Source organism: Panthera leo, chromosome F3, assembly GCF_018350215.1.
Source record: "Panthera leo isolate Ple1 chromosome F3, P.leo_Ple1_pat1.1, whole genome shotgun sequence".
Lineage (NCBI taxonomy): Eukaryota > Metazoa > Chordata > Mammalia > Carnivora > Felidae > Panthera > Panthera leo.
In genome coordinates, this window is record NC_056696.1 from 16,451,452 (window position 1) to 16,474,095 (window position 22,644).

The 22,644-nt window shown below is 37.7% G+C and overlaps 1 protein-coding gene across 7 annotated transcripts in view; it reads right to left on the bottom strand.

Annotated features, from left to right (window-relative positions):
• The window catches only part of RC3H1 (ring finger and CCCH-type domains 1), an 81,084-nt gene that overhangs the window by 53,052 nt on the left and 5,388 nt on the right, over positions 1–22,644 (bottom strand). Inside the window, exons 1-3 of one of the 7 annotated variants that reach the window (XM_042926204.1) lie at positions 15,768–15,951; positions 10,792–10,862; positions 9,985–10,165 (exon numbers count right to left, since the gene is read on the bottom strand). The exons of 3 other annotated variants lie outside the window; for them this stretch is intronic. The gene's annotated coding sequence lies outside the window, so the exon portion shown is untranslated. Of the gene's footprint in view, positions 1–9,984; positions 10,166–10,774; positions 12,047–15,767; positions 15,952–22,644 lie in introns of those variants that run through there. 3 more of the 7 variants (XM_042926203.1, XM_042926205.1, XM_042926207.1) reach the window with 3 other exon arrangements.

Sequence of the window (22,644 nt, forward strand, 5' to 3'; positions counted from 1 at the left end):
AACCACAAAACATATCTAAATTATACAGGACATATGGCTTAGTGAATGTAGTAAACCTTCTCTCAGTATGGAGTAAACCTATGAAATAAACTGACAGTGGCGCCTGGGTGGCTCAGTTGATTAAGCATCCAACTTTAGCTCAGGTCATGATCTCACAGTTCATGAGTTCGAGCCCTGCATTGGGCTCTGTGTCTTCTCTCTTTACCCCTCCAGTGCTCGCATTGTTTCTCTCTCAAAAATAAATAATAAACGTTAAAAAACAAAAAGAAATAGAGGCACCTGGGTGTCTCAGTCGGTTAAGTGTCCAACTTCGGCTCAGGTCATGATCTCGTGGTTCACAAGTTTGAGCCCCTCATCGGGCTCTCTGCTGTCAGCTCAGAGCCTAGAGCCTGATTTGGATTCTGTGTCTCCCCTCTCTGTCCCCCCCCCAACCCACTCGCGCTGGGTCTCTTGAAAGAAAGAAAGAAAAAGAAAATGACTAAAATACTAAACACCAATATCCAGATTCTTTAAGCTTTTTCAGAGCAAGGTTCTGTCAGGAAAAAAAAAAAGTCCTAAATAATTCTATTCATCAAAGCACATGTGCTCAAGGCCTCCAGACAACTCATTGTGTGTTAGGGGTCAGTCAGCCCAAACCTAGCTCAACAGGAGTAATTCTACTGAAACCTTTCTAATCTGAAAAGCATGGATGATGAACCCTCTTTATTTCTAACAAAAATCCAAACAAGTGACTGTTACTCAATGATGAAAGCAATGGTTAACCTTCCTATCAGTTAAAACAAGGCCTATTCCCCTCCGTAAATGGCAAGTCGTAATATTTACTGTTACTAATTGGTTATACATAACAACATGATAAATAGCAATCAGTTCACCTTGAAGAAGGCCCAAATTTTAAAATATCATAACTTCCTCAAGAATATTAACATTTTTACACAAGGAATAGTGCTCATAAGTACTACAGACAAGATTATGATATGGTACAGAAAAAGAGCTTGGTTTTCTGAAAATAAACCATGTGTCAGGTATTATGCTAGGTGTTTTCAGATGCTTTTCTCGTTTAAGTGTGCACCATAAATCTAAAACACAATATGAACTACCACCAGTAACCAATATCTGTTAAGTACCAAGTAGGTGCCAACACTTTCAGTGCTCTATATACAGTATCTAATTAATTATTCACAGCAATGCTGTAATGTATGTATTACCTTCATTTTAATGATAAAGTAAAGAAACCAAAGTACAGAGAAGTACCCAAAGACACAAAGCTAGCAAGTGGCAGGACTATGATTTAAGCCTGGCCAGCCTAATTCCCAAGCTGGTAGTGTTAAATACCGTAACTTGTGCCATCTTACAGATGACCAATAGTCCTTAGGGAAGGAGAACTTTTGTTTTTTAACATGCATTTGAGAGAGAGACAGACAGAGGATCCGAAGAAGGGGGCTCCACTAAAGAGAGCCCAATGTGGGGCTCGAACTCATGAACTGTGAGATCATGACCTGAGCTGAAATGAAGAGTCCCACACTTAACCAACTGAGCCACCCAGATGCCCCAAGGCCAAGGCAGGGAACTTTTAAGGGTGATGGAAATGTCCTAAAATTGAATTGTGATGACTGCACAATTCTGCAAATTTACGAAAAATCAATGAATTGTGCACTTAAAATATGTGAATTTTATAAGTATGTAAATTATATGTCAATAAAGCTATTAAAAATCATTAAAGTCTTTTTTAATAAAGAGTCTTAGTCTCCAAATTTTTAAATGCAATACTTTAAAAATACAGGGGTGCGTGGGTGGCTCAGTCGGTTAAGCATCCAACTCTTGATTTTGGCTCAGGTTGTGATCTCACAATTCAGGAGTACAAACCCCGGGTCGGGCTCAGTGCTGACAGTGCAGAAACTGCTTGGGATTATCTCTCTCTCCCTCTCTCTGCCCCTCCCCTGCTCGCTCTCTCTCGTAATACATAAATAAACTTAAAAAATATATAAAGACAATAGCCCTAATTAAAAGCTAAATTATATTGCTTTGAAGATTTCATTTAACTATATTATAAAGTGGGGCGCCTAGGTGGCTAAGTCAGTTAAACGTCCAACTTGGGCTCAGGTCATGATGTCACAGTTCATGGGTTCCCGTCAGGCTCTGTGCTGGCAACTTAGAGCTTGGAGCCTGCTTTGAATTCTTTGTCTCCCTCTCTCTGCTCATACCCTGCTCACACTCTTCCTCTCTCTCAAAAATAAATAAAACGTTAATCTATACATGTATTAAAAACTGACATCTAAAAAATTATTAAAGGGGTGCCTGGCTCAGTCAGTTGAGTGTCCGACTCTTGATTTCAGCTCAGGTCATGATCCCACGGTTATGGAAGAGAGCTGATGACCCCCGGATTGGGCTCCGCACTGAGCTGAAGGTGGAACCTGCTTAAGATTCTCTCTCCCCCACCCCAACCCCCACACCTCTGCCCCCATCCCCTGCTCGTGCTCTTTCTCTAAAATAAATAAATAAAAAGTTATTAAAAATGTATTACCATCTCCTCTACACAGGTTCGTTTTATCTGCCTCTGACTTAGAGGGAGAAAATGGAAATGAAATTCATCAAGCATCTAATCTGGGCCAGTCACCCCTCTGAGGCATTTTTATGCCCATTTTATAGATAACACTTGAGCTTCAACAGAATTAAATAACTTGCCTGAAGCTGATATATTGTGAGCTGAGACTACAACTCAGCTCTTATGTGAATCTGAGGTATAAGCTGCCCTGAGAAAGATATATTAAGCAAAACCTTATTTTAAGAAGAAACCCTTGGTTTCCTCACACTCTACCCTACGAGAGGAGTTTAACTCTGTATTCTTGGTCGTAATTTAATTTGTCATCTCTCTGGAACATTTCCATAGCAACTAACATGCAGGGCAACATCAGAGAACATTTTTAACAATCTTGAAAAACAAAGCAAAAAAACAGGAAATCAAAACAAAAAGAAGAAAAATCAATGAAGGCTTATTATAATAATTCTCAGTGTTATAATTCTCAGCAGAGTATCAATTAATTTACAGATGAAATACTAGTCTCAGATTTTTAAGGAGGCTCAAGTTTTTTCCAGCAATAATGTCCTATGAAGAAAGACCCAATTTTTTATTTATTTATTTTTTAATGTTTATTTGCTTTTTGAGAGACACAGAGTACAGAGCAGGGGAGGGAGAGAGAGAAAGGGAGACACAGAATCTGAAGCAGGCTCCAAGCTCTGAGCTGTGAGCACAGAGCCCAACACAGGACCCAAACTCAAGGACCGTGAGATCATGACCTGAGCCGAAGTCGGACGCTTAACCAACTGAGCCATCCAGGCGCCCCAAGACTCAATTTTGATTGTAAAAATATCTTCCCAAAATATGTGAACACACATTGTAGATGTAAATAAAATAATGTAAACGCTAATGTCAGTACAAACGGACAAATACTTCAGACAGGTATAGAGAGAATAGCTTCTGATTTAGAGGGAGGAAAGCCTAAAAGATAGGGCTTGATAAAAAGTGTTGAGAAAGCAGCAAAGGGATCATTTAGATGGCTTATTTAGCCATCCAGTGTTTAGAAGGACAAAAAGAAACATTTCTACCTGCAGCATAATGCCAAATTTAGAAGAAGAAATAGTAAAAACAGATAAAACCATTCATTCATGGAGAAGCTGCCTAATCTGAAGTTGAAGTGGTACTCTAGAAAGTGAATGACAACCTCTAACTTTGTGTGCACAGTTTTAAAGCTCCAGGTTTTTATTCTACGTTAAGTTACACGTTGTGTGTAAATGTGCTACACTGAAGAGGACATCACCAGTTATTAAAGAGGTGGCAGAAAAGCATCATCTTAAAAAGAAAAGGGGGAGGTGAGGGGCTAGGGCGCCTGGGTGGCTCAGTGGGTTAAGTGTCCGACTTCAGCTCAGGTCATGATCTCACAGTCCGTGAGTTCAAGCCCCGCATCGGGCTCTGTGCTGACAGCTCGGAGCCTGGAGCCTGCTTCGGATTCTGGGTCTCCCTCTCTCTCTGACCCTCCCCCGTTCATGCTCTGTCTCTCTCTGTCTCAAAAATAAATAAACGTTAAAAAAAAAAAAAAAGATGATTAAAAAAAAAGCAAACATAAAAAAAAAGAAAAAAGCGTGTCATCTTTAAAGCATCTGTGGAATACTTAGAAAACTTCGCATTATAGCAAAACAGCCAAAGGTTACTTCACTTTTTCAGCTTCTGCATTAATCCTCCACTGAATATTACATATACTATATTGTTAACTAAGTATGTTATCACCATTTAGTGGTGTTCAAACATCAACAACACAACAAGAACTAATAATAACCAAAATCAGGAATATTCTGGAATACACTTGGCATTTTAGTTGATCTGTTATTTTGTTAATTGCTTTCAGATTAAATGCAAATTTCTGATATTGGTTGTTTTCTTTGTGAAAATTGATGTCTTCTTAATTAAGCCTCTTTTCTAAATCCTAAAGATAACTCAGCCCCAACAAAAAAGATCCATGAATAATTTTTGGCGCCTAGGCCAAATATTTTAACTAGACTTTAAATAGTTTTTCAGGTCACGTTTTGAAATCTCTCCTCCTGCTGCAATAATCGCTCATTTTCAGAACAGGAAGTTTGTTCCTTTGGTCTCCAGAAGTTATTTTGAGACGCAATGACAAACCTGATTGGCAAGTATTCAGTAACCATGAATGTAGGGGTAAATGCTCACGAGGAAAAATAAATCTAACCTGTGCCCCATAAACTCATATTTCAGACTGTCAATTACTAACCTATAGACTCCTGAGGAGTTCAATGAAATTGAGATAGTTTATTGGGGCAGCACTAATAATCCATTTCTTCAATTTATCCCTCTTTACTAGTTCTTTCCTTCCCTACAGGCATGGTTAAATCCTTGTTCAGAGGAGCTTAAAAAACATTTATGTCTCCAATCTTTAATTAAAAAAAAAAAAAAAAAAAAAAAAGTTGGGGCACCTGGCTGGCTCAGTGGAGTGTGCAACTCTCGATCTCAGGGTTGTGAGTTTGAGTCCCTCAATGGGCATAGAGTTACTTAAAAAATAAATAAATAAAAGTCATTCAATCCCTGTCCTTGTCCTCTTCTTAGGCTCTTTCTCTACTCCCTCACCTTTCAGTTTTAAAACTACCCACTCTATCCCAACCACTATGTTGAAACATCTCTTAACAAACATGTCAACAACCTTCTTTTAAAATTCAATGGTTCTGTCTCAGTCATTAATTTCTTTATATATAGCATTTAATAATGTTGGCCAGTTATTCCTACAAATGCTGTCCCCTTTTGGTTTCTATTATGACATACTGTCCAGATAATCCACTAATGGCAAGCCACTCCATGCGTGTCTCTGTCGAGAGTTTCTCCTTCTCTGTCCATCTCTGGAATATATGATTTTCCAGAATTCCTACCTCAATTCTTTCCTCTACAAAATTTCCCCAAGTAATTCCATCTATTTTTCAGCTTTCAAATACCAACTACATGCTGATGATTTCCAAATCAGTATCTCAAGTTCAGACCTCTCTTCTTTTTTTTTTAATTTTTTAAATGTTTATTTATTTTTGAGGGAGAGACAGAGTGAGAGCAGGGGAGGAACAGAGAGAGAGACACACACAGAATCTAAAGCAGGCTCCAGGCTCTGAGCTGCCAGCACAGAGCCTGATGTGGGGCTTGAACCCACGAACTGTGAGATCTTGACCTGAGCCAAAGTGGGACATTTAACTGACTATGCCACCCAGGCTCCCCAGACCTCTTTTCTCAATGCCAACCAGAGCCATATAATCAATTGGTTACTAGCCATCCATGTCTAACTAGCATCCCAAATCATTTCAACCTTACCAAAAACCTTTGTTCCCTATGTCAATGATGAGTCACTTACCCATTGACAGAAGCATGGGGCATCATCAACTGACTTTTCCCTTTTCCTCAAACCCTTCCCCCTTAACTAATCAGTCACCAAGCCCTATCATTTCATTTTAATGTTTCCTTAAACCTTCCCATCCATTCCCAGTATCTAAGTTTAGGTTACCAACATCTCTTACCTAGATTACTAGATTTCTTAACTATAGTTATCCCTGTTAACAATACCCTCAATAGAGCAATTAGCTAAGCCATAACTAGACTCTAAGTTCCTTAAAATCAGAGAGTCTCTTGGTTTTTTTTCCCCTCTCATGATTTTCTCTATGGTTTTAATACAGAAAAAAGTCAGCCAACACACATTAGCAAATGTATCAAGCTGGAGTATTTCTGTTTTCTCCAACAAAAAGTCAACTGAGCTAATGGAAAGCTTGCTGCTAGGGAAGAAACCTAGGGCTTTACCATCTAGACTAGCATGCACAGGTCAACAAGGATTTATAGGAGTTGAATAACATTATGAACCAACTAGACCTTAAAGACATCCAGAGAATACCTAACAACAGAATTCTTTTCAGGTACACACGGAACAATCTCCAAGGCAGACCATATGCTAGACCATAAAACAAGTCTCAATACATTTAAGAGGACTGAAATCGCTAAAGTTATGTTCTCTGACCACAATGGAATGAAATTACAAATAACAGAAAGAAATTTGGGGAATTCACAAACACAGGGAAATTAAACCACAATAACCTAAATAACCAATAAGTCAAAGAAGAAGTGAAAAGGGCAACCAGAAACTATTTTGAGATGAATGACAAGATATACAATACAAAAACTTATAAGATGCAACTAAAGCAAGGTTTAGAGAGAAGTGTGCAGCTTTAAATGTTTACATTTAAAAAGAGGGGCACCTGGGTGGCTCAGGCAGCTGAGCCAGACTTTAGCACTCTGGTCTTGATCTCATAATTCGTGGGTTCGAGCCCCTCATCGGGCTCTTCTGCTGTCAGCAGAGCCCACTTCAGATCCTCTGTCTCCCTCTCTCTAAAATAAACATTAAAAAAAAAAAAAAAAAAAAAAAAAAAAGAGGGAGGTGGGTAGGGGGACGGGTGAAATAGGTGAAGGGGATTAAGAGTACACTTACCATGATGAGTACTGACTAATGTATAAAATTGTTGAATCACTACATTGTACACCTGAAACTAATGTGACACTATACGTTAATTACACCGGAATTAAAATTAAAAAAAAAATAATAAGACAAAAAACTAATAAACAAGAAAAAAATTAAAAACTTGAAAAAATCTCAAATCAATAATCTTACTTTGCACCTTAAGACATTGGGGACAAAAAAGATATTTAACATCAGCAACATAATGACAAACTCTCTGTGGCCAAAATTTAACATTGGTAACAAGTAACTCCAATTTTAGAAAATTACTCCCCTAAACTTACAAAACAAACTTGTAAGCCAGACATTAAAAGCCTAAATATTTTTTAAAAATTTTTTAAAAGCTTAACAATCCAAGTATTCTTATACCCCAGTTTAAGAATAATTAGATTATCAGGCGTAAATGCAATTAAAATAACCGATAGTTTGCTCTCCAGTGCACACACACAATTTCCATTTTGGAAGAAGGAGATTTTAAGAAGGTACCTGAAGGTTTATAAACTCAAATATAAAATCCAGGTTTTTATTTCATTATTTTAAGCAGGCACCTTTTAACATGGGCAAATGAGTCTTAATATATCAAAGCTGGCAAACAGAGAGAAAAACCCTCAACTTTATCTTTCAGAAGGCCTCTGGGATACCACTTATTAGCAAGCTATGCTGGCATTCCTATCTTTGAAGGAGATAATCATAGGTTAAACATAAACAAATGGAGACTTGAAAGAATGCTAAGCTCTAAAACAGTAACAGAATTTACTATGGGTTAAAATATTCCAAAAACTTGGGGCTCATGGGTGGCTCATGAGTGACTCAAATGTCTTTGGCTCAAGTCATGATCTCACAGTTTGTGAGTTCAAGGCCCACATCAGGCTCACTGCTGTCAGCACCAAGCCCACTTCAGATCCTCTATCTCTCTGGCCCTCCCTTGCTCATACTCTCAAAAATACAATAAACCTTAAAAAATATATTCTAAAAACTTAAAGTATATTATCTTTTAATTATAATAACCTTATAAAATATTATTACACCCTTGAGACCATCAGGACCTAGACAGAGAACAAAACAGAGAAAAACTGTCCAAGCTCAGTCCCCTGGAACAATCAGCCCCAATGTGAGCTGCTAGATGACTCAAGCTGCATGAGTGACTTAAATGGAGACCAGCAGCAGAACCACACAGCTAAATCCTGCCCCAAATGCTGACTCAAAAGTGTAACCAAATAAAAGGTTGTTTTCAGCCACTCAACTTAGATATCTAATTGTTATATAATTAAAGCATAACATAACATGTATAAATTTCATCATAGCCTTTTGAGAATACATAATACTGAATGTAATAGTGACCCTGAAACACGAAAAGTTCTCAATTGAATTACAACCTTTTAAAAGTGTGAATCTATCCTCATGAAGGCCCTAAAAATTACTAATATACTGAAGTACCTTCATAAACACAACATGCCTAAATTTAGTTTCTTAATCCTACAGCATAAATTAATACTAAGGGGAGAAGCAGTCAAGTATACCAAAATGATAACATTTTCAAAGCACAGCATGGATGACACGTCCTCTAGAAAAAATAGGTACCAACCACTTAAACTCAATGTAAATCTGTCTAAAACTTATTATATTCCAACTTAATACTTGTCACCCATGCTAACAGTCCTTCATGCTGATGTGCCAGAGAAGCATTATTAACTCTTAACATTGATAGATTCGTATACTCCCAAGTTAGATGTTGTTAGTATTTACTGGTTATAATCTAAAGACTTAACTTTCCTTAACATCATCACCTTAGTGATCTTCAGCAGGTTATACTTCTTTTTTCCTACCTACAACTATCTTTATACACTCTCCAAAACTATTCCCTCTTCACCCCCAAATCCCACTTGGGATATGAGTGCCAAGCCCTTAGAGATCATCTCATTTAATCCTCCAACAACCTCCTGAGATAGCTATCACCACTACTGACGAAGGAAGGAAGGAAAGAAAACAAAGTTACTCAGCTAATTTAGTGGTCTAGTCATAATATGAACCCACGTTTGTCCAATTCTTTGCAAAGCCTGTACTTTTTCTACTGTAATACAGTATCTTCCAACTTCCAGCACCTGTAATTTTTATTAAATTAATAATTATTTTATTAGCCAAAAATAAAGATCTAAATTAAATGGTGCCTGTTTTACGTTTAACCTGAGCATGATCAGTTTCAAATTAAGTAAATTTAGTACAGGACCCCTGGAACTATTTAAGCCTACCAGCTTATTTTTTAATTAGGTTATTGCAACTAATACATTCCTTTTGAAGAGAATCACAAGGAACATTTTATTAGAATTTTTCACTGAGAATCATCACAGGACTAAAACAGAAAATGAATCTTATTTTCTATATATTTTAAGACACTTAAAATGTGTTAAAGTGTAGCTTACAGAAAGGCATACATAGAGATCAAGAATGGTCGGTTCAATGAATTATCACCAAGTAAGCATACCTGTACAGCTGACCCTTGAACAATACTGGTTTGAACTGCATGGGTCCATTTACACGCAGATTTTTTTTTTTTTTTTTTAAAGAGTTGACAGCAAAGGCACAAGGCGTTTACTTACAACTGCCCATCCTAGTCTCCACAGACCAAATCAAAGGTGACCAGCACAGAGTTTGTACCTGTTGCCCTGAGAACCCAGGGAGACCAGACCTGTGGAGGCAGTCAGCAGTCCCAGGGCACCCTGGGATGGGGCAGGGCTTCGGGTCACCCTCTGGGTGAAGGGTTGTATATGTGGGGTGGGTGAGTCAGGCACAGGGGGGCTTGGCAGAGAGGAGGCCGAGCTGAAAGAGGAACACATCCAGTGGCCTCAACCTCCAATCCTCCAGGCACTGGCTCCCCACCAAACACCCCCCAACAGGGCCCAGGCCCCAGAGTCTCTGGGAGGCCAGCTATACTTACATGTGGCTACAGCTGCCAGTGGCACAGGTCAATGCTACACTGCCAGGCAGATGAGACCTCTGTATTGTGCCTCCAGGCTTCCGCCACAGCCAGCCAGCCGCCAAGGTCACCAGGGTGCAGAATATCACCAAGCCAGGACCAGGCCTGCCCCTGGTATCGCCTCTGGCCTGGCCTGGCCTGCCTATAAGTGCATTTTTTTTTTCAATAATATAGTACGTAAGGAAGTAAATGTATTTCACCTTCCTTATGATTTTCTCAACATTTTTTCCCTCTAGTTTTAATACAGTATATAATATACACAACATACAACACACGTTTATCAACTTTATACTACTGGTAAGACTTCTAGTCAACAGTAGGCTATTAGTTGTTAAGTTGAGGAGTCAAAGGTTATAAGCAGATTTTTCACTGCATGGGGGCTGGCATCACTAACCCCCAAACTGCTCCGAGGGTCAACTGTATACCCAAGATATACAACATTACCACACCTCAGAAGGCCTCCCACGCCATCCCTCCCAATCATTATTCTTTTATTCCTCCTCAAAGGTCACTACTATCCTAACTTCTAATACCATAGATTAAAAACTCTATACAGTGGAACCATCAGTATGTACGTGTGTATACATATATATATTCTTTTGTGTTTCAGCTTCCGAAGATAATTATAATAATTATTATAAAATAATATTATATTATATAATATTATAATAATTCAACATTATATTTGTTAGGTTTTTATTTTACATTCATACTTTTTAAACTATTACAAAACACTTCCAGTTAAACTGACCACAGTTAGAAAAATACCCTTCATAAGGTCATTTTTGAAGCAGTGATGACATTTGGATTTTGAACCCCAGCAGATTTCTGGTGGTGAACTGTAACAAAAACAGTAGTGGTGTCAGTAACAAAACTTGAGAACAGAGTCCCTCTTTACTCAAGAAAACCAAGCAACATATCCATCACAATAATAGCCCCCACTTCTTTCCTTCTACTTGCTTCTACTTTTCCCCAGGGAGCCTGTGCCTTAGGTGTCCTTGGTGGTGATCATAGGAGTGTGACTGATTCTAGAACTGGGCGACAAAGAGAAAACAGGGAGATGTACACAGAAGAGGTAAACTGCAACACACCTGTGATGCGTATAGGTGGGTGATCCTTGAGTATATCCTCGGACTTAGGGAATTTTTGCATTAGAGACATAATCTAACATACTTAATAATAGTGTTAATAAAATGTATTGTCCCCGTCACCTACTAGCCAAGACTTAAGGTCATTTTCATTACTTTGTTTATTTTTATGAAATGTGTCTGATAGAATTCAAACTATCTCCACAAAACAAAATCACAGTGATTTTCAATTGCACATGCTTGAAAAATAATCCAACAACAAAATAAGAGGTATGGATTCATTTTCCAACTGAGAATTATTTCTAGACTGTTATCCCAGGCAAAAAATTACATTTCAGGACTTTAAAAAAAAAAAGGACAAATTACTACATGGACTCCAAACACAGAAGCTTATAGCTACAATGTATCTGATTTATAAAATAAAAGGTATATAACTTGTAAATGAAGATATTTTGCTGACTCCCAAATAGTAACTACTGTTAGAGAATATACTGATTTGTTGCTACTACTGCAGAATTAAACACAAAACACTTCCTTCAAAATACATAATGATGACCTTTGGGGGATTAAATTCATGCTCAGGTTTGTGTAGTATGTTTGTGTGTTGCAGGGAGGAAGGGATAAAAGGTTGAGGCAAGTTTAACTGCTGGGGGTTGCACAATAAACAGATCTTAATCTACTAATGTTACACTCTCTGGTAAAAACAGGGAGCTCTGCTTTCTTGTCTTAAAGAATTATCATCAGTTTGCCCCACTGTTCCCCCAATCCTGAACCTTTTCCTCATTTCCCTGCAAGCATTCATAAGTGAATTCTCTTATGAAGAGCCCTACTTGATCACCTCATTTAAAACTAATCTCTCAGTGTGCCCAGGTGGCTCAGTTGGTTAAGAGTCTGGCTTTGGCTCAGGTCATGATCTCACAGTTTATGCGTTCAAGCGCCGTGTTGGACTCTGTGCTGACAGCTCAGAGCCTGGAGCCTGCTTTGGATTCTGTGTCTCCCTCTCTCTCTGTCCCTTCCTGCTCATTCTCTCTCTCTCCCAAAAATAAACAAACATTTGAAAAAATAATAATAAATAGGGGCGCCTGGGTGGCTCAGTCGGTTAAGTATCTGGCTTCAGCTCAGGTCATGATCTCATGGTCCGTGAGTTCGAGCCCCATGTGGGGCTCTGTGCTGACATCTTGGAGCCTAGAGCCTGCTTCAGAATTTGTGTCTCCTGCTTTCTCTGCCCCTCCCCGCTCGCACTGTCTCTCTCTTCCAAAAATAAATAAACGTCAAAAAAATTAAAAGAAACAAAATAAAAAATAAAAAAATAATATATAAAAAATAAAACTGATCTCTCAACCCCAATCCCACTACCACCACACACATGCACTTCCTTCCCATCTCATTCCTGATTAATTTTTCTCCATAATATTTCTCAGCATCCAATAATGCTATGTTTTACTTGCTCTGTTATAGTGTATACCCACCATTACTAAAACCTAAAACGTAGGCTCCACAAGGATAGGGATTTTTGTTTGTTTCTATCTCTAACCTTTTTTGAGTACATCTATGTGCCAGGCACTGTTCTAAGTGCTCTGCATGCATTATCTCACTTAGCCCTCACAATGACCCTATTAGTATCATTACAAAGCTTAATTTTAGAGTTAAGGAAACTGAAGCACATATGTTAGGTAATAAGCTCAAGGTCACATGGTAACTAAACATCCCTATTTTTAAACTGACAATTCCTTCTGCAGTCTTTGCTTCTTTGGTGACACCACTATTCAATCTGACAATGTACAAATGTACAAATCTGATAATCTGGTAATCATCCTAGATTCCATCTTTTTCTACTCCTATTAAAAATTTTTATTATCTTTTACATCTATATATTCCTTTCCATCTCTACTTCCCTGAGGACCCATATTCATCCACTCAAAAAATACTTATTCAGCGCCTGCAACTATATACCAGTCACTGTCCTTGGATCTGAAGATACAGCCCTGAAAGAAACATTGACCCTGCTCTCATAGAGCATATAGTCTCTCTCACTTGGATCACACAGTAACTTTTTTTTTTTTTTAATTTATTTATTTTGAGAGAGAGAAAACACACACAAGCAGGGGAGGGGTAGAGAGAGTGGGAGAGAGAGAATCCTAAGCAGGCTCAGCACTGTTCAGCGCAGAGTCCAACCCAGGTCCTGAACTCACGAACCGTTGAGATCATGACCTGAGCCAAAATCAATAGTCGGATGCTTCATCGACTGAACCATCCAGGTGCCCCCACACAGTTACCCTTTAACTGGCCTCAGTCTCCAGCTTTGTCTTGCCTCCCTCTACCCTCCACACAGCTGCTAGTCACTCACCTATGTTTTCTTCCATGACAAAACAACTCAATTAAAAAACGGAGAACACCCAACACTAATAGTGGTATGTATATCCCATAATAAGAAGCTTCAATTCCAAACAAACAAACAAACAAACAAAACAGACAACAGACATGAACAAACCTTTCCAACAATATCCAAATGGCCAATGGGTATACAATATGCCAACTGAAGTTATAGAACATCGTTTACACAGGAGGAGAATTTAAATTAAAATGACCATGAGATACCACTCCGTATCTACCAGAAGGGCTAAAATTTTTCAAAACTAACAATACCAAAGATGATATGAGCATGTGAAATTCTCAGGCAGTGTAAGTTGGCACATTTCACTTTGGAAAACAGACAGTATCTACTTAGGCCAAACAAAAGTCTACCAATGACCCCCAAAATTCCACTCCTAGGTATTTACACAAGAGAGACGACTCTGTCCATCAAAAGACATATACAAAGTGGTGCCTAGGTGGTTCAGTCAGTTAAGAGACCCACTCTTGGTTTCGGCTCAGGTCATGTTCTCACGGTTCATGAGTTAGAGCCCGCGTCACGTCGGGCTCTGTGCTGACAGTGCGGAGCCTGCTTGGGATTCTCTTTCTCTGCCCCTCCCCAACTCACTCTCTCTGTCTCTCTCTCAGAATAAAGAAACTTAAAACAATAAATAAATTTTTAAAAAAAGACATGTACAAGAATGTTCTTAGAGGCTTTATTCATAGAAAGCTGAAAACAAACTGGAAACAACCCAAATGTCCAACAGCAGTAGAATGGGTAAACTGTGATTAATTTACAAAATGGAATACTATACAGCAATAATAAAAAGATTGATCTGTTACATATAATATAGATGAATTTCACAGATATCATAATGAACAAAGCCAGATACCAAATAGCACCTACTGAAGGCTTTAATTTATAGAGGAAGGAAAAAGAATACATGATATATGACTTCATTTAAGAAGAGGCAAAGTAGTTTATGATGTTAGAAGTCAGCATAACTGTTGGGGAAGATGAGAGGCAGTGGGGAAAAGTATGGTCTGGGAAAGAGCAAAAAGAATTCTTAGGTGCTAGAAACACTATATATCTTCATCTAGGTAGTAATCTGTTATACCACACGTGTATATATGTAAAAAGTCATTAAGATATATCTCTAAGATTTTTACTTTTTACTGCATGTATATTACACCTTGATTTGAAAAACAAGTAACATCAACAACAATTTCTTTGATGGTACCTAAGGAGGACCAACTTGAACATGCCATAAAGATCTTCAGGATCTGGCCCCCACTTACCATTCTAATCTTATTTTTCATCACCATCTGCCTCATATTTTACTCTCTACCAACAGAAGTATTAACGTTTTCCCTGCACACAATACATTCTTTTCACTCTAGGTCTTGTTGGGCTCAAGCAGTCTCCTAAATCTAGACTGTTAAACCTCTACTCATCCTGTAAGTCCCACTCAGTTCAGGAAGCTCTTTCAAGAATCTTTTTTAGCCAAGCCTGTATTAGATGCTCTGATGTTTCCAATATATCCTATGCTCTTTCTGTAAGAGAAAGTCCATATTGCTGCAGGGCATGTAATATTTGCTCAATAATTGTTGAATGTGACTGAAAAAAATCACTATTCTGCCTGACTGTGACAAATGTCATATCTCTAAAGATAGTATTGGGATGATTCACATAAAAGATAATGTAAAATGGCAAGGGGACTTAGGACAGCAGGATGTATCACCACAAAATGAGTTAATTTTTTTTTAATACTGGTACTTAATATTTAGAAGAAAGTATGCCTCCAAAATTAAAGATATCCTTAAAAATATCCATAAGCTAGGTAAAACGAAAGGTAAAGTGGGAGATTAAAAAGATAAGGATAGGGACTCCTGGCTGGCTCAGTCAGAAGAATGTGCGACCCTTGATCTTGGGGTTGGCCCTACACTGGATGTGGAGATTACTTAAAGAAATAAAACCTAAAAAAAAAAAAAAAAAGAGAGATAAGGACAAAGAAGCTAATCTGAAAAGACTACATATTGTATGATTCCAACTATACAATATTATATTCCAAATAAACATAGGAAGAGGCTCCACATCATAAGTCATCAGGGAAATGCAAATTAAAACAATGTGATACCATTACACACCCCATTAGAATGGTCAAAATCTGGAACACAGAAACACCAAATGGTGGCAAAAATCGGAACAACAGGACCTCTCATTCATTGTTGGTAGGAATGCGAAATGGGAAAGCAACTTTGGAAGACGGTTTGGTATTTCTTATAAACTAAACATACTCTTACCATACAACCGAGCAGTCACTCTCCTCGCCATACACCCAGAGGCGCTGAACGCTTAAGTCTACACAAAAACCTGCAAACGGACATTTAGAGCAGCTTAATTCATAACTGCCGAAACTTGGAAACAACCAACCAAGATACTCGTCAGTAAATAGATGTAAAAATACACTGTGGTATATCCAGATGATGGAATATCATTCAGCGTTAAGAAGAAATGAGCCTAGCGGCACCTGGGTGGCTCAGTCGGTTGAACGTCTGACTTCGGCTAGGGTCATGATCTCACAGTCCGTGAGTTGGAGCCCCGCATCGGGCTCTGTGCAGACAGTTCAGAGCCTGGAGCCTGCTTCGGATTCTGTGTCTCCCTCTCTCTCTGCCCCTCCCCTGCTCATGCTCTGTTTCTCTCTCTCTGTCAAAAATAAATAAGCATTAAAAATTTTTTTTTTAAGAAATGAGCCTATTAGGGTATGAAAAAACATAGATAATACTAAAAGAAGCCATCTGAAAAGGTTCCCTACTGTAGGATTCCAACTACAGGACATTCTGGAAAAGGCAAAACTACTGAGACAAAAAGATCACTGGCTGCAAGGAGCTGGGGTGAACACGGATGAATAGGCAGAACACAGGATTTTTCTGGGCAACAAAAATACTCTGTATGATACTACAATTGTGAATACATGTCATTACACATTTGTCCAAACCCACAGAATGTACCACACCAAGAATGAACCCTATGTAAACTATGAACTTTAAATAATCTTTTTTTTTTTTTGGTAATAAATTTACCACTCTGGTGGTGGATGCTGTGCATGTGGGAACAAGGAGTATATGGGAAATCTCAGTACCTTCTCAATTTTGCTGTGAATATAAAACTGCTCTTAAAAAGTCTTTTAGAGTAGGGGTGCCTGGGTGGCTCAGTCAGTTGGGCGGCCGACTTTGGCTCAGGTCGTGATCTTGCGACCTGTGCGTTCGAGCCCTGCATCGGGCTCTGTGCTAAAAGCTCAGAGCCTGGAGACTCCTTCGGATTCTGTGTCTCCCTCTCTGCCTCTCCTGCTCACGCTCTCTCTCAAAAATAAACAAACATTAAAAAATTTTTTTTTTTTTTTTTTAAAGTCTTCATTTAGGGTCACCTGGGTGGCTCAGTCAGTTACGTATCCGACTCTTCAGCTCAGGTCTTGATTTCACAGTTTGTGAGTTCGAGCCCCGTGTCAGACTCTGCACGGACAATGCAGAGCCTGCTTGGGATTCTCTTTCTCCCTCTCTCCCTGCCCCTCCCCTGCTTGTGCTCTTTTTCTCTCAAAATAAATAAACTGAAAAGAAAAATTAAAACATCTTAAAAAAAAGAATTTTAAAAAATCAACAATGTGAAACATTTCCCAAATATGGAGAATCTATTGACAGGATTTTACTCCTTAATTCTTTCCCCTTCAATCCCCTCACCATTTTGTCATTATGCATCTAAAAAGCTGTTGAGTTTTATCTTGACACTGAGTACAATGAATTAACTAATGCATGTCAATCATTAGGAGATTAGGTGCTACTACTTCAATATTCAATGATGCTTTATTGTGGGTTTTGTGATATTCTAAGCTGTTCTTTTCTTTAAAACTTTTTAAATGTTTATTTATTTTTGAGAGACAGAAAGAGACACAGCCAGAGAGGGGAAGGGGCAGAGAGAGAGGGAGACAGAATCCTAAGCAGGCTACCAGCTCTGAGTTGTCAGTACAGAGCCTGACGCGGGGCTCAAACCCACTAACCGTGAGATCATGACCTGAGCCAAAGTCGGATGCTTAATCAACTGAGCCACCCAGGCGCTTCCCTAAGTTGTTCTTAAATGCATTTAGAGATCTATCTATTATTATAAGGACTTTCTTATTTCACAAAACCATCTCTTTTTCTGATAGCAGTAGAAGGAAAAACTAGAAGGGGCTTCTATGCTCTTTATGAACAGGTTTTCATCAACTGCATACCTACATAATAAATTGACATTTCTGAAAAAAAATGACTTAGATAATGAGTCAATCCACGGAACCTGTAACTCAATTTTTCTAAATATATGAAAACCTCACCCTTTTTAAAAAATTTCTAGAAATTTTAAAGAAAAGCCAGACTCCAGCAAAGAGTATTTAATCAAAAACAGTTCAAAAACTGCTTTCAATGGGGTAACTAATACAAAATTTGACACATAAAACATGGGTTTTAAAAGCAGTAATTATAGGGAAAGCATTTCAAAAGGAAGGTAAAAAAATCTAAGTTTTTTTAAGTACAGTACTAAAATATGAAAGACTACTACTCTTTAACATAATGGCTCCACAAAACTGACTTTTGAGCAAGCATAGTCAGTGTACAGGGAAGGTCAAATCAAGACCTAACATAAAATGGCTACAGTATCAGCAAAATTAGAGGTACAACTTATCACAAAAAAAAAAAAAAAAAAAAAAAAGGCAAGCAAAAGAGACTAACACAAGGATCTCCATTTTTCAAGTTCTGAAAACTTTAACATGATGAGTTAAAAAAGATGCAAGTTAAAGTTCATGTGGTAACCGATTGGCTTTTACAAATTAAAGTGTAGTTTGAATAGAATCCAAGTGTAATATCCAGGTACCAGCAGAGAATTCTGGATGTCAATAATGTTCAATTCAATTCTATTCACCCTTACCAGCCAATTCATATTAGTCCTGGAAATTAATTTTGGTTACCTAAAATGACTCACACATGAAAGCAAAAAATTTTCCCATAACTGAATTACAGAAAGAAATCGGCTAAAGGGATAAATGTCTTCATTTAAGATTCTAATTGTTTAAGAATGAATATATCACTATTTATTAAATTTATAGTTTCGACCTATAAATATACTGTTAAAAATTCTATAGCATAGAATCAAATGGTCTCCAATTACCTCTTCAAAAGTGATTGTAAAGGCAACCCCAATTGGTGGGGAGCCCATGAAAGAACTAGAATAAGAAGGTCTAGATTCTCATCTCAGTGCTGCCATTTCTTAGCTGAGATCTGTATACCTTTGATAAATATTCAAAAGGTTTAGAGAAAAATAAAATTTTAGGAACAATGAAAAATGGAGCAAAAGATGATACCCTGATAGGAAACCTAGGAAACCATTAATGGACAATATTTATTTGTAAAGGCTGGTTTTTTCCAGGAATCAAGTTTATTATGTATAGTTTAGGGCTGCCAGCAACACAAGCAACAAGCACTGGAAATGTAGGCTCGAGGACAAACTGAGATCATGTAAAGTAAGCTTTCTGTGAGAGTGAATATAAATGGAGAACTGGATGCTGGAAGTATTGGTGTTTTGTTTTGTTTTAAGTTTATTTATTTGAGAGCGAGCATGCACCAGCAGGGAAGGGGCAGAGTGAGAGTCCCAAGTAGGCTCCGTGTTGTTAGCGCAGAGCCTGACGTGGGGCTCAGTCTCATGAACCACGAGATCATGACCTGAGCCGAAATGAAATCAAGAGTTGGATGCTTAACTGACTGAGCCACCCAAGGCACCCCGGGAGGATAGTTTATATCAGCACTCTTCAATAAGAAACTTCCTGAGATGATGAAAATGTTCTAGATCTTCGTTTTCCAATATGGTAATTACCACTGGGCACATGTGGCTACTGAGCCACTGAAATGTGGCTAGTGCAACTGAGGAACTAAATTTTAAATTTCCTTTATTTTAATTAACTAAAACTTAGATTTATCCATAAATGGCATATTATTTAACAGTAAAAAGAAACAAGCTAGAACCTTAAATGTTACATTGCTAAGTGAAAGAAGACATTCTCACCCACAGAACTACACAGCACTAAAAGTGAACCCTCATATAAACTATGGAATTTAGTTAATAACCATTTACCAAAACTGGCTCATCAACTATAACAAATGCCCCACAATAATGCAAGATGTTAACAGAAGTAACTGTAGAAGGAAGACGTATATGGAAACTCTGTATCTTCAGGACAATTTTCTGTAAACCTAAAATTGCTCTAAAAAAAATTAAGTCTAGGAAAAAATTTTAAATTTAAGTAGCCATTTGTAGCTAGTGGTTGGTACTGAACAGCACAGATCCATACTAATGAAAGACTGATGTGGGAAGAAAATGAGAATGGTATCTCATTCCTGACCACTACCTTCAAAAGTACACATACAGGGTGCCTGGCTAGCTCAGTCAGTAGAGCATGTGACTTGATCTCCAGGTTGTAAGTTCGAGCCCCACATCAGGTGTAGAGATTGTTTAAAAGTAAAATCTTAAAAAAAAAAAAGTACACATATATTTAATCCTAACTTACACAAAGTTTATATGTACCTTGAAAAACAAAACTTTTTCAAATATTTTAGATGAAAATTGTTCTAAAATGATTTTTGTTGAACAGAATTTAAGGAGGAGAATAACATTTATTGAATCAATACTAGATATCAGGTACTATACTATGTATGTTATCTCATTTAAACTTCAAAACAAATCTTTAATGGAAGGAATTACCATTTCTATTTTTAGGGACAAAGAATCATAAAGCTTAAGTGATAGAAGATGAGAACCTAGATATATCTGACTCCAAAGCCTGTGTCCAAATGTACTCTGTACATTTTTATGACTCCCAAAATTAAAATATAATTGAATTTTCCCACAATGACTTTATCATCAGGAATAGGTTATTAGCACAACACAAAAACTAATGACATACTCAGAGTCTATGTTACAAGGCCCCAAGCTAATGTGGTTTTTTCCCTGTCGCCTGTCCCCTTGCTCTCCATTTTACCTATAGTGCCTCTATTCCCACAGCAAATTTGCACCTTTTAATCTGCTGTGGGATCAGAAAACAATCAAATTTATTAGAATTATGTAAAAACCAAGAGAGCTCCTAAGCCAGTGCCTTAGTGCAGATGATCTGGCTCGTTAATCTTGTGACAATTAAAACTTTTTGTATACTTCTTATTCTAAACTGGGACATGGATAGATGAAATATTGTTCTATAATAAAGTCAACAATACAATAATCCTCCTTCATTCACAAATCGCACACTAAACCATATATATTTTTTTAACTTTATTTATTTTGAAAGAAACAGAAACAGTGTGAGCAGGGGAGGGGCAGAGAGGGAGAGAGACTGAATCCCAAGCAGCCTCCATGCTGTCAGTACAGAGCCCAAGGCTGGGCTCCAACTCATGAACTGTGAGATCATGACCTGAGCCAAAACCAAGAGTTGGATGCTTAACCAACTAAGTCATCCAGGTGCCCCTAAACCATATATATTTTTTTAAGTTCATTTATTTTGAGAGAGAGAAAGAGTGTGCAAGAGAGCAGGGAAGGGGCAGAGAAAGAGGGAAGAATCCCAAGCAGGCTCTGCACCATCAGCATGGAGCCTGATGTGGGGCTCAATCCCACAAACCATGAGATCATGACTTGAGCCTAAATCAAGAGTCAGATGCTCAACTGAATGAGCCACCCAGGCGCTCCCCACTAAACCATATTTTTAAGCATAGATCTCTAAACATCATCTCCCTTAAAGTTGTTATTTTAATGATTGAATCTCGATTTACTATACTAGTTTTCCAGTAAATGTCACTATCAAAAATTAATGAGGTGTATATAAAAACACAAATATTTAGTTTACTTTTCTGAAAAAAGTCTCTATTAAAGAAAAGCAGGAATGTTACTGCATTGAGTTGTAAATATTCTTAAGTAATTCTTTCTCATCACTTTTTAAGTTGTTCTTACAACTAAATAAATTTTCCCCTAAAAAGAGGAGATTAGTAAGGTAACTTTGGAGGTTGCCAAGGACTTCTTTTGAAGTTTTTGAAGTCTGATCAAGAACTCTGACATTTGGAAACAATTAAGAGAATAAGAATATTTAAAATCATGTTTAAAAAAAGGGGAGGATTAATATCAAAATTTAAATTTTTCTTCTCCACATAGATTTCCTGTAACTTACTACAAATCTTTAATGAGGCACATGGGTGGCTCAGTTGGTTAAGCGTCCAATTCTTGATTTTGGCTCAGGTCATGATCTTACAGTTCCACGAGATCAAGCCCCACATCAGGCTCTGCCCTGACAGCATGGAGCCTGCTTGGATTCTCTCTCTCTCAAAACCAACCAACCAACCAACCAACAAACAAACTTAAAAAAATCTTATTAATATGAAATCTGTTCTGTGCTTCACACCGTAAGTTTTAAGATTTCAATTTAATTGGGGGGAGGGAAGGGAGTACCATTTTGAACTTAAGGTAAGGATAAAAGAGTACTTCCAAAGCCCAAAATTGAAACTTCAAATTGAGCAATTCTAAATTCACAGACATCAGGAGTGCCTGGCTGACTCAGTTGGTGGAACATGTGATTCTTGATGTTGAGGTTGTGAATTTGAGCCCCATGTTGGGTATAGAGATTACTTAGAAAAATAAATTTACAGAAGTCCAACTTTATTATACTTTATTCCAGAATGAAAAAAAGTCCAACGGTTTTCTCTCTCAATGAACTAAGCCAATCAAAACAAGCTACAAATCAATTGCTTTTATAACAGTGTCTACATTTTTGGAAGGAGTCAGGTATAGAGCCAAAACCTAGGTTTTTAAGATTTATTCAACATGGGATTAATAGCATAGTGTCAGGCAAATTTTAACTCTAAATGTCCTCAAAGATCAGCTGAATAAAATTATAAAACAGATTCATAAAGATCAAAGAATTTCAACCTAACAATCATTTTCTGGTATCATCTCAAATTAAGTCCTACACATTCCAAGTTTCTTCTACACATTAAGAAAAATTAAAAAAAAAAAAAGAGAGGGAGAAAACAGAAGGCAAATTGCAAAGAGCAAAATAAGTATTAGTTGCTCACATTTGTATAGAACATTATAATTTGGTTAATTCTCATAACCCAATAA